This window comes from Bombyx mandarina, chromosome 05 (genome assembly GCF_030267445.1).
Source record: "Bombyx mandarina strain Sakado chromosome 05, ASM3026744v2".
NCBI classification, from domain to species: domain Eukaryota; kingdom Metazoa; phylum Arthropoda; class Insecta; order Lepidoptera; family Bombycidae; genus Bombyx; species Bombyx mandarina.
In genome coordinates this window covers 13650190-13662284 of record NC_143212.1, presented here as the reverse complement: position 1 = coordinate 13662284, position 12095 = coordinate 13650190, and the positions used below count along the sequence as shown (strand labels likewise).

Here is a 12095-nt window from a genome sequence, read left to right as displayed (position 1 = left end):
GCCATCTCTACAACGTCCCGACATCCCTAGATTTATCGGGAACATTCTGGTCAATAATAAAATTAATTCTGACAATAGATGGCGTTGTACTTCTCGAGCGTTCTTGATGTTACTAGTTCCTTTGATATTCGTTTCTGCTATTCGGCGATAGATGACGTTACTCTTACCGGCGTAACAGCATGTTGCCGAGCTCTGCAAGCAAGTTAAAAATAAAACGATGTACTTACTGCAAAGGAAAATAAAATATAGCAAAACATGAATTATTTAATACTAGTAGTGGCATTCTATTTCTGTTGCGAAGCAGTCATGCGTAAGGTTTGATTTGAAACCCTAGTCTTATCTCTACCTATGAGGTCTTGTAATTGCCCGGTTAACTCCAAATTAGCCGTCTAATTATTGAGACGAAAATTCTTATACTTTATGTATGTACGTTATATACCTATATGTATATGTTATATATGTTCATATATATGTTATAACAACTGTTACAGTTCTACTAATGTTAAAGCAGCTAATAGCTGACATATTAGCAGCTAAGATTTTCTAACCTCAAAATCGAAGGAGTTTTTCATTTGTCACTCCAAATCAGTGCTGTATAGGAACACATAGAAAAAGGTAAAGCAGATTTAAGACCATTTTCAAACATACGTAAAACTTTGAACACGAGGGTGCTATAAAAAATATCGCGAGACAGCCACCATGAATAACAGTTATAACATTTTTGACGTAACCAACAGTCCCTACCACGCTATCAAGGTCATGGTTTCTTCGATCTAACATCAGCTCAAAACTGAATTCTATGCGGCCTTGGTAACAGTAGATACAATTATATGACTTCTTTAGAAGGTACCGCTAATAGTATTTTATTATTTTATGGTTATTTGCCCGTGGTTCCCGGGTTTTTTGCATTAAGTAATATGAAGTCGATATCGCAATAAAATTGTGCTATATAAATGGCGGTATAAATGGCGGTCTAAATGGTTGTGCAAATTGATACTGGCTATCGGTCTGAGGGTCTAATTTCAATATTTTTTTATTTTATTGCTTTGATGTGAATGTGGACATCTACAACACCGCCGTGGTTTGAAGTCGTCGTGGCCTAACGGATAAAAGACGTCCGGTGCATTCGTGTTGAGCGATGCACCGGCGTTCGAATCCCGCAGGCGGGTTTTTTTTTTTTTTGTTTTGGTCAGGAGGAAATCGCCGGACTTCCGCCCTCCACTGGCGATAGAGGGCGGGGCATGTCAGAGTCGAACTGACTAAAACCTCCTGTCGCTCAACAACCAACGTCCAAACCTCGCATGAGACAGAACTCATGAAGAGGCAAAGGGGGGAAAGTGAAGCGTTTAGTGCGGAGCACATCTCTCCCATCACCCTCCCCCTCGGGACGCCGGACCGGCGGTCGTCGGCGTCACGACCACCAGCCCTCTCGGTCGGCAGGCTATTCGAAGCTCGCCTAGATGGCGCCGGTTAGAGTGAGCTATCCTACGGAATACCCCGCTGGACCAGAACCAGCGTGGGTCGAGGATAGCCGGCCTTCCATCACCCGGATGCTCTTGCGTAAAACGCGTGCAGAGCAGCTTGCACGTCGTCTTCTTAGGCCCCCTTCGCCGGTCCCCAGACCGACATATGAAGGGGACCCGAAACACTTAGAGGGCCAGGGCTTGGGCGAGATCCGCCTCCCTGGCCCCCGCTCGACGGCAGCGGGATTGTGCGTCTCTCACGCGCCCCGCCGCCTCCTTCTGCGAGATGGTGCACTCGCAGAAGTCGAGCATCGCCTTCCACGACTCGTCGTCGCCGAACATCGATGCCACAACACTCGGCAACGACAAGTCGTTTCCTACTTTTGCGACGAGGACACGGCGCCACCCCTCCCATGCGGGGCAGGCGACGAGCGTATGCTCTGCCGTGTCCAAGTCGCAATCACAATGGTGGCACTCTGCCGTCGGCTCGGCTCTGATCCGGTGCAGGAACTCACCGAAGCAACCATGCCCAGTGAGCACCTGCGTGAGCCGGAAAGTGAGGCGTCCTCTGTCACGATTCACCCAATCCACAAGGACCGGGTGAATCGCCTCGACGGTCCTACGACCAGCCGAAGGATCAGCCAGCCGTCTGGACAATTTTTCTAATGAAATACGTACTTCACAAATGTTCACGATTGATTTCCACGGTGAAGGAATAACATCGTGTAATAACAAAACGTGTAATTACTGGTGGTAGCACCTCTTGGGAGTCCGCACGGGCAGGTACCACCACCCTGACTATTTTTGCCGTGGAACAGTTAATGCGTTTCGGTTTGAAGGGTGGGGCAGCTGTTGTAAGTATACTGAGACCTCAGAACTTATATCTCAAGGTGGGTGGCGCATTTACGTTGTAGATGTCTATAGGCTCCAGTAAAAAAAAACAAAAATAAATGACAGTAAGTAATGCTCTCATTGGTATATATTATTATGAATTACACTGCTATTGCAGGCCTTCTTAGCCATGACGGTAGTAAAAAGGGCCTAATCGTATACCACGCCTGCGCATTTTCTATGAAAATCGATTGATATTTCACAACATCCATGGCAAAATATGAGAGTGATGGGGTGATTACAACTTTGGGTTAATTGCGATCCTTTTGATATTTAAAACGTTTTAAACTCGCCTAACGATACCGAAAACCATCAAAATCAAATAAAAATCGTGGTGGCCGGGAAAACAAGACACACAAAGTATTTTGATTTACACAATTAAAATTTTCTATTTTGTTTTATCGTAAAAAATGCAAAAAACCTGTCTATATGACATTAACGGTGGACTCTGACCTAAAAACAATAAAACTACAGTTTTTATGAGTCTATATGTATCAACCCGCTGAGTCTCTTGTCGGATCTTCTCCGAGGGTCGCAATTTTGATCTGGTAGTCTACGCAACAAAAAAAAAACCAAAAGAAACCTAACACTACACAACGGAACGCTAAACTACAATTTAAAAGTTTCTCTACAAAATTAAGATTGCGAAAGCATTCGGAATACTTAATCTGAGTTCATCGTTTTTTTTTTCACACGTTGCCCAGTCAAAATCCCGCGCAATAAACATTAGAGAGCACAGGTAAAATGTAAGAGGCCAGTGTGACGCCTCACTTCACCCCACTTTAGCGGTGGCTAATCCAGTAATTGGATTGCCCGACAGCGTTAGGGGCCGGACACATCTGCCCGTATATTACGTGATAAACAATCGCTGCGATTGAATGCCTATTAATGCGCGTCACTTGTATGGTATGATAGCTTATCTTTATAATATTATTGATGAGCGCAGTAGGTGACGCTATATTGCACTAATTTAATATAATAGAAGCAATGCTCATGGTTCATCAGAAAATACAAATCAAGAGGAAATGAAAGGAGACTTTAGAACTTATATCTCGAGGTGGGTGGCGCATTTACGTTGTAGATGTCTATGGGCTCCAATAACCACTTAACACCAGGTGGGCTGTGAGCTCGTCCATCCACCTAAGCAATAAAAAAAAAAAAAACCTACCTACGGTTTTTTTCTTCAGACAGGGTACCGATCCTCATACGAGGGTCCGTGTCTAAGGGGCACGCGAACCCAAGGATATTTTTAGGGTCCTACTTACCAAACGACTCTCCTTACACTCTCTCACCCGACATCCGATCTCCACAATAAGAGACTTTGATCTCAAATCTCAAGATGATATAGTTTTTTCGTGCTCAGCTAGTAGAAGCCCAGCGTCTTATGCTCAGAATTTGTATGTATCAGTACCATACAGTGGGATCTACCATGCATTATATATTAGCGACCCCACTTGTGCCCCAATTTACTTACTTAAATTTTGCATTAATGTTAGGGAAACCGTGCGTAAAAGACAGTTTATTATAAATTATAAACCTCGAATCTATTGGCTTTGACCATTACAGTTAGACTGGCAGAACTGTGTCTTACATTCTTTAATGGCCAATACAGACAAATGAGAATACAGCCCGTTTGATGGTCTGATGGACAATACTACAATAGATAACTTTAAAATATTTTAAAAGGCGTTTTTTCTGTGGTTTTGATCAGCAAAGAAGTGATTTGGAGTCAAACTAAACCTAAATGTCATCAAGCGTTCGAGCTTCATAGAAAAAGTACGATGAAATTGTTTGTTTGTAATGCTTCAAAAGACACCGACTTTAAAATTGAAGCACTCTTATTAAGTTCGGTGATATCGGTTACAGATATAAGTTCAGTTTAAGACACGAAGTCATTCAAATATAATATGTACATTTATTTTTATTTGTTCCAATTATAACGCAGCTGGGACTGTGCGATGAATTGAGCAATACTAAAAGAAAACAATTTAGTAATACATACTATTGTAAACACAGAAAATATAATGAATATTTCAAGAATATCTTATGAAATTCGATTGAAGGGCTTTAAGAAGCGAACTGGAGAAATGTTTTTCTCTCTAAAGTATCGAAAAAATTCAACCAAAGACCTCTTTACTTGGAAGCTTCCATGTGTAAAGGAAATCGAATTTTAACCACGGAAATAGAAAGTATATTTTTGAATTGTTGTATTTTATCTTTTTATTACTTCTCTAGGCAAATAAATCGAATCAAGTATTATATGCTTAGTAAGTAAGGCGGTTTAGTGCAACAACAAATACTAGAGATTTTAGTCAATAATTAATATATTTTTCTCTAAATAATCGTGGGTGAAATGAATAAAGTTTTATTATTTGTAGTGGGTGGCCTATTACAATAACATCTACGCGTGGAACGGCAGGTAAGCTCAAAGGCTTAACCTGAGATATTGCTAGCATTGGCCCAGGAAGAGCAGCACTCTGCTGAGTCTACTACCGGATTAGAATCGCGACCCACTCAGAAGATTTGGCGAGAAAATTGTAAGTTGTGGCTATGGACTAGTAGTTCGTACGTCGAACTCATTGTAGTATAGGAACGTGTCTTGGTCGCCAACTGTCCTAATGTCGGGACAAAATGTCATCCCTCTGTCGAGGGTGCGCCTATGTAATTAGCCTTCGAAGTCCATGGTATGAGCTGACAAGATTTTTAATAGCAAGAATGGAGTTGCTGCGCCTAATTTGAGACCAGCATGCTCACCCGTGGAGCGTGCAAGGCCGCCGCTCGCCCATGAGCGAAAAGCCGCGACCCAGGCGAAGCCCCAGTTCGCTGGGCTCGCTAAGGTCCAGGCTGTCACTGTCACCAAAATAAAGCCCATTGAGCTTAAAAGGGCCCAAATATTAAGGGCCACTGTATATGGACCCGCTGGCCGGCAAACACCTGTCCAGCCCCCAAGACCACAGCCTACGGCCGCTAACACGCGCCAGGCTGTTAAGGTGAGGCCCGGTAGGAGCCGCATGAAAAAAAAGGGGTGTGTGAATGCTGCTAAGCCGGTACCGCCACCCCAGCCCCACCCGCTGCATTCAGCTCCATCCTGTATGGGTGTGGCCCGGACTGAGGTGGTGAAGCGGGGCCATAAGAATAAAAAAACGGTGCCGGCTGCGACACGCCCCCAGCCCCCCTCAGTGGCTGCTGCTCCCCATCAAGAGGGTCGAGCGGCAGCTCAAGGAAAGAACAAGAGGCGTCGAAACGGCAAACCGCGCCCTCCGTGTTCAGCGGCAGTAGTCTTGGAGTAAATGCTGGCCGCAAAGGAAAATGGCATCACTTATATGGAGGTAATGAACCGAGCACGCGGGGCCCTTGATGTCGACGCCGTAAGCGTGGAGGGCGGGCTCAAGGTTCGGCACACCGCTAACGCAGCCCGGCTACTGGAATGTCCAGGCGCCCAATCTGGCGTAGCCGCGGAAAGACTGGTGGCGCGGCTCCGGGAGATCTTGCCAGACCCAGAGATAGTGCACATCGAACGCCCCGTCAAAATGGTGGAAGTCAAGTCGCGACCCAGGACGAAGTGGCCGCCGCCATTGCATCACAGGGGAACTGTGCCCTGGCCCACGTTAAGGTGAGGGAATTCCGGAGCACTTACTCCGGAGCCCGCACCGCATGGGCGCGGTGCCCCGTGCAGGCGACTATTCTCCTAGCCGCACCTCCAAGTGGGAATCCTGCCAACACGCCTGGAAGTCTGCGCGTAGTCTGGATCATGGCTCACGATGGCTCATGGCTCATGATGTCTATGGGCTCCAGTAACCACTTAACACCAGATGGGCTGTGAGCTCGTCTACCCCTCAAAGCAAAAAAAAATAATTGTCTATTGTTTTTTTCGTATACTATGGGCAGCCGACCTCCTCACCACTCGACAATTCTCGGTGGCGGAGGTGATCACGAACCACAGAGATGCTGACGAGACTACTTATTTACCGATTAAATACTTTATTTTATTCAGTGGCATATGCAGCTCTAATTTTTCGCTTCCTAGTCTTTTAGGGATATTTTTTTATAACGTCACATATTATATTATACAATATGAAGCAACGACCTAAAATAAAAATTTAAGTAATCTATAGAATGGAATGAATTGATGGTACACCTTTCGAAGTTGTTCATGAGTATGTCTACCTGGGGCAGACCCTACAACTAGGTAGAAACAACTTTGAGAAGAAAGTGACCAGAAGGATTTAGTTGGGCTGGGCAGTGTTCGGTAAGCTTCGTCAGGTCTTGTTGTCGCCCATACCACAATGTCTGAAGACAAAGGTCTATACTCAGCGCGTCCTACCCGTGCTTACCTATGGAGCCGAAACGTGGACACTGACTGTGCGACTAGTCCACCAACTAAAAGTTACTCAGCGAGCTATCGAGCGAGCTATGCTTGGTTTGTCATTGCGAGACCGAATACGCAATGAGGTCATTCGGGCAAAAACCAAAGTGATCGATATAGCTCGCAGAGTTAGTAAGCTGAAGTGGCAGTGGGCTGGTCACATATGTCACAGAACCGATAACCGTTGGGGTAGACGTGTTCTGGAGTGGAGACCGCGAACCGGCAAACGTAGTGTAGGACGCCCTCCTGCTAGATGGAGCGACGACCTGCGCAAGGCAGCTGGCAGTAACTGGATGCGTAGAACCGAAGATCGGGTTCAGTGGCGAGTTTTGGGGGAGGACTATGTCCAGCAGTGGACTGCCGCAGGGTGATAATGATGATGACGATGATAGATTGGAATGGAATCTTTTGCAATATTATAACTAAATTGTGTTACCGATTACTTTTTAGCACATTTTGTTTATTTACCAATTCCTTCAAAACAGTACAAAAAAGATATTTAATATTGATAATAAAAAACTTACATACGACTCAATTAAAGTAAAACATTCCCGTTTTTGTTTGGAACTGTTTGTGTTTGTAACGATGATGAACAGCTGCGATGAGCGTGTGATGGCTGCCCCATCTGTGTGCTTAGTGCGAGCTTTTTAACCTTCTTGAACAGCGCCCCTAGCGGCAAAAGTTCCAACTCCATACAAATTTGAGTTAACTTTTACGCTATCGAGAAAGTTAAAAACTCGCACTAAGCACACACACTGGTCGAATTTGATAAAATCTAACTAGGGCCGCTTTGAATTTTGGTTTCAATACTTTGAAGTAACGACCGTCCAACTTTAATTAATCACATTTACCGCTAGATTCCTATTTCTGTTCCCGATGTTATTGGCATAAATTATACGATTTTCTATTCAATACATTGTGTATCGAATGTGTTCATTCAAACTTTTTCAAATTTAACTTGTCGCTCGTTTCACGTTTTCCTCTTTACGGTTTTCCCGACCAAGTCTGATGAACGATTTTAGCATTTAGATATGAAATACGATCAACATTTGATTGCAACATCCACATTCTCCATATAGATTTTAGAATTAAGATTAAAAACTACCATTAACTTTGGTTTATTATGAACTAAGAGCTTATTTGAACAAATCTACCATACAGTAGCAGCAACAAAAAGAGTATTTAGACTATCTGGCCGAAAGCCGTCGCTGGCTATTTGCCAATGCACCATAAAGCTCAAACATTTACTAACTCTGCCAAACAAGATGTTATCAACTTGATAGCGCCATAGGTAATTTTTATAATTAAATCGTACTCAAGTTCTACTTTAGTGAGCAATCATACCTGTGTAAACGAACCTTTTTTATTTGTGGATAGGCACACACCTGTAGATTACTTTCGATGTCATGTGATACCAACCAAGTCCGCAAAATTTATGAATTTATTATTATTATTATATTTAGGTGCATCTGTGAGTACAACTATCCTACCGATTTTTACCTTCTAATAATTACTTCAGTGCGCCACGTAGAGCACCGGTAACCTACACAGCAGTCGACGTGTTAAACGACATTTTGGTTAATACGCGACATTTATCTTGGTAATTAAATCAACAATTTGACGTTTACAATTAAATAAATAAATAATAAATAAATATTTACTAACAATCACGCCACGTTAACTGGTCCCGTGATAAGTTCGTAAAGAACTTGTGTTACAGGTACCAGATAACGGATATAAATGTAAGATTTTTATTATACACATACATATATTTAATATTTAATATACATCCATAACCCTGGAAAAGACATTTATATTTATCATACAAATAACTTCCCTTGGCGGGAGTCGAACCCGCGACCCCCTTGTGTAGTGACCATGTCACTTACCACTACACCAGACGGCCGTTGAACTTCTATTATGTTTATATACATACTAACCAGATCCGCACTATTCTCGAGATCACAGCTCACGCTGCTCGACACTTGGAGACCTTGGACACCTATTTCACTGAAAACGGAAACACGTGGAAGACATTATTTTCATCGACATTCGATTTACGCAAATTGTCGAGACGAGAAAAAAGGAGAGGAATATTAATAAAGCACGCGAAGAAATTAGTCTTTCGTTATATCGAACATCGGCTCCCTTGTGTAAAGACGAGATGGAAATATAATTGAGAATCAATGCGCAGTTATAAATGCTTCGATTGCAATAACTTTTTTAGCAGAGTCATCTAATTGATAATATTTGTTTATATATGTTTTTATATATATATATATCTATATATTTATGTATATGTATTTATTTAAGTACTATGTATTATGTATGTTATATATACACATAATATATGTTTAAGTAATATCCCCTTCACACTACACCTACCAAGCTTCATCTCTGCACTCCCCTAAGGTAGACTGTTAGAGAATGCCTATGGCATTAAGTCCGCCTTTATACTTTCTAGTATAAGAAGTTATAAATAAATAAAACTTTAGGAATTGAACATGACTTTGGAATATATATTTTGTTTTATGAAAAATATTATAATTTCACTACATCATCATAACGTAGGTGTGGAAACTGCATATCAAATTCTTACGGCAAATATCATAGCATAAAATTAAAAACAAAAAAAAACGTTTCTGAAGCGCCAACAACAAATCTAGTGCCAACTAAATCAACAACTTGTATTTTTTCCGCAAAGCAGTATGTTAAATACATTCGAGTTTTGAATCTCGAGTTCCCATATTTATTTATTTTTATGATTGAAGGATTACTGGTGGCCCGGAGGCCTTTCCAGTTTCACCAGGACAGGTGGGCGAGCAAAAGCTCAGCCAGGAGGGGTGGGATTTGCTAACAGCTGCCCGAGCGCCTCCGAAGGAGACCTAACAACTCAAGAGTAGCTGCTTCGCGAATTAATCTACTACCGGATCGGAATCGCGACCCGCTGAGAAGATCCGGCGAGAAACTCAGCGAGCTGATTCATGGGTTAGGTTGCACGGCGAACTCTTTGTCGAGTTCGACGAGTACGGTTACCGAGGTCCCTAAGCCTGCTCCTAGAGCTGAAGGCGTCTAGTGCAAAGGTTATTGGATCTGATGGATCCGTAAGGACGTGTCTAGGGCGTCGACGGTGACTGACTCCTGCATGATCAGGATTCGGGGAGTAGTCAGCGGCGGCTACGATAAGCCGATTATCATGACGCATAGCCTTATCGAAGTACCGTTCCGACGCTGACTTCATGTATTTCTGTATAGATTCGAGGCCCAGGTCGTCGTGTAGGTCCACGTTCCTCACGAACCACGGAGCTCCGACGGCTAACCTGCAAAAGCGGGATTGTAGAGATTGAAGGGTGTCTACGTGTGTGCGGGCCGCGTGAGCGAACACCACACTCGCGTAAGTCATGACGGGCCTTATGCAAGTTTTGTAAAGTGTCACCTTGTTCCGAAGGGACATTTTACTCCGCTTACAGATCATGGGGTAGAGTCTACCGAGAATAAACGCGGCACGGTCACGGACTGATTTTATATGCGGGCGGAATGTCATCGATGCATCCAGGGTAACGCCCAGGTACTTGACCTTCCTGGCCCAGGGTATGGATTGACTAAAGAGAGTAATCGGGGGTGTGAGATTCCTCCTCCTAATACGGGAGGAAATCCGTGTGGAGCTTCCCCTCTGAAATAGCACCGCAGTACTTTTCGCTGGGTTGATGTCTATGCGCCATTTTCGGAACCACTGTCCTAGGGCTAGGGCTGCGCTCTGAAGCTTCTTCGCGATTAGGGACTTGTTTCTACTGGAATAGTAAACAGTCGTGTCGTCGGCGAATAAAGCTAAATGGGTCGGCGGCGACCGGGGAATATCGTTAACGAATAAGCTAAATAGGAGGGGTGAAAGGACAGAGCCTTGCGGGACTCCAGCTGTGAGAGGTCGTGGGGAGGAGCGGGTTCCCTCGACTCGATATCGAAAAGAGCGGTTCGACAGAGTTCCCATATGCTTAGTGTCATTTATATTGTCTTTTCTCTGGTAGCCGGTAAGCTCTTAATACCAGATAGTCCGAGAGCTCGTAGAATGTTTTGTACCAAAGCATCAATCCGGATCAAATTTTAATTGAATTCAAACAAAACCGGCAGTCCGCCTTACAAAACAAACGAAGGTTTAATGGGAAAATTGATTTTGCTGTTCCTTGGTTATTTTAAAAATTGTTTTTTTTTTTTTTTTTTTAATATTACGTGGAACGCACCCGAAGATTTGATAATAATTTCATTAAATTAGCCGGAAGCTATTTCCAAATCGTTCCAAAGTGTTGTGTCTAAATCGTGTGTTGTTGTTAAATCAACTATTCAAATGTATATCAATATAGATTTTTGACATGTGATTGTTCATCGCGACCTTGTAATCTGGAGGATTTTTTCGGGAATTATACGTTCCAGTAAACGTATATATGTCATGCAAATATTTCCTGGAATGGGAATAGAGCCCATGGCCGTTATGCGGGCAATCACAGGCGTTAACTTCTACTCCACCGAGTCAGTCGTAATTTGTGGCAGAACGGTGGTACCCACCCCTGCCGACTCACAAGACATCCTACCACCAGTAATTACGCAAATTAAAATATTGCGGGTTTTATTTTTACTACACGATGTTACTCCTTCACCGTGGAAGTCAATCGTGAACATTTGTTATGTACGTATTTGATTAGAAGAATTCGTACCCGCCCGCCGGATTCGAACATTGGTGCATCGCAAGATACGAATGCACCGGATGTCTTATCCTTTAGGCCGCGACGACTTCATACAATAGACTAACTGTTTGTGTGTGTAACAATATTATGTGAGTTATCTAAAGTAACAATGGTTAAGCAATTGTTTTTTTATCGGTTGAAATGGAATCACTGTTTGCTATCAAAAATGGTAATTTTCATAGTCTTAACAGTTAAAGACAAAATAAAATACAGCAGTCAGTGCATAAACCCAAATAAAAGATTCGATTCATTTCACGATTGATTTTATTAATTCAAAAATTAAAAGATAGATGAAGAAGAAGTTGTCATTACTGGAAGCCGGTTCGCAAGAAGATCTTAATATTTCATCCGAGCGTAGTTGATCTCCTGCGTAAGTTAATAGACAGATTAATTTAAATACAAAATAAAGATTTTATCCAAATCAAAGTCAAGTCAAGCCAAGTCAAAATTTACTTTTGACTTTTGGTATCAAATGTAAGATTTATGCATATTTCATGAATACCTTGTTATTAGTCTAGATCAGCTCACGTCTCCCGCGCTTTGAAGCTCATTACCCGAGACGATAGACATGATAACATAAATTCCACCTCCACTATGTAATCGAAGACTCAATTATATTGTATACAAACGGTCCCA

General features: G+C 42.7%; 1 protein-coding gene across 4 annotated transcripts in view; it reads left to right on the top strand.

Moving 5' to 3' along the window:
• The window catches only part of kcc (solute carrier family 12 member kcc), a 468256-nt gene that overhangs the window by 62004 nt on the left and 394157 nt on the right, over positions 1 to 12095 (top strand). The gene's annotated exons all lie outside the window — the stretch shown is intronic.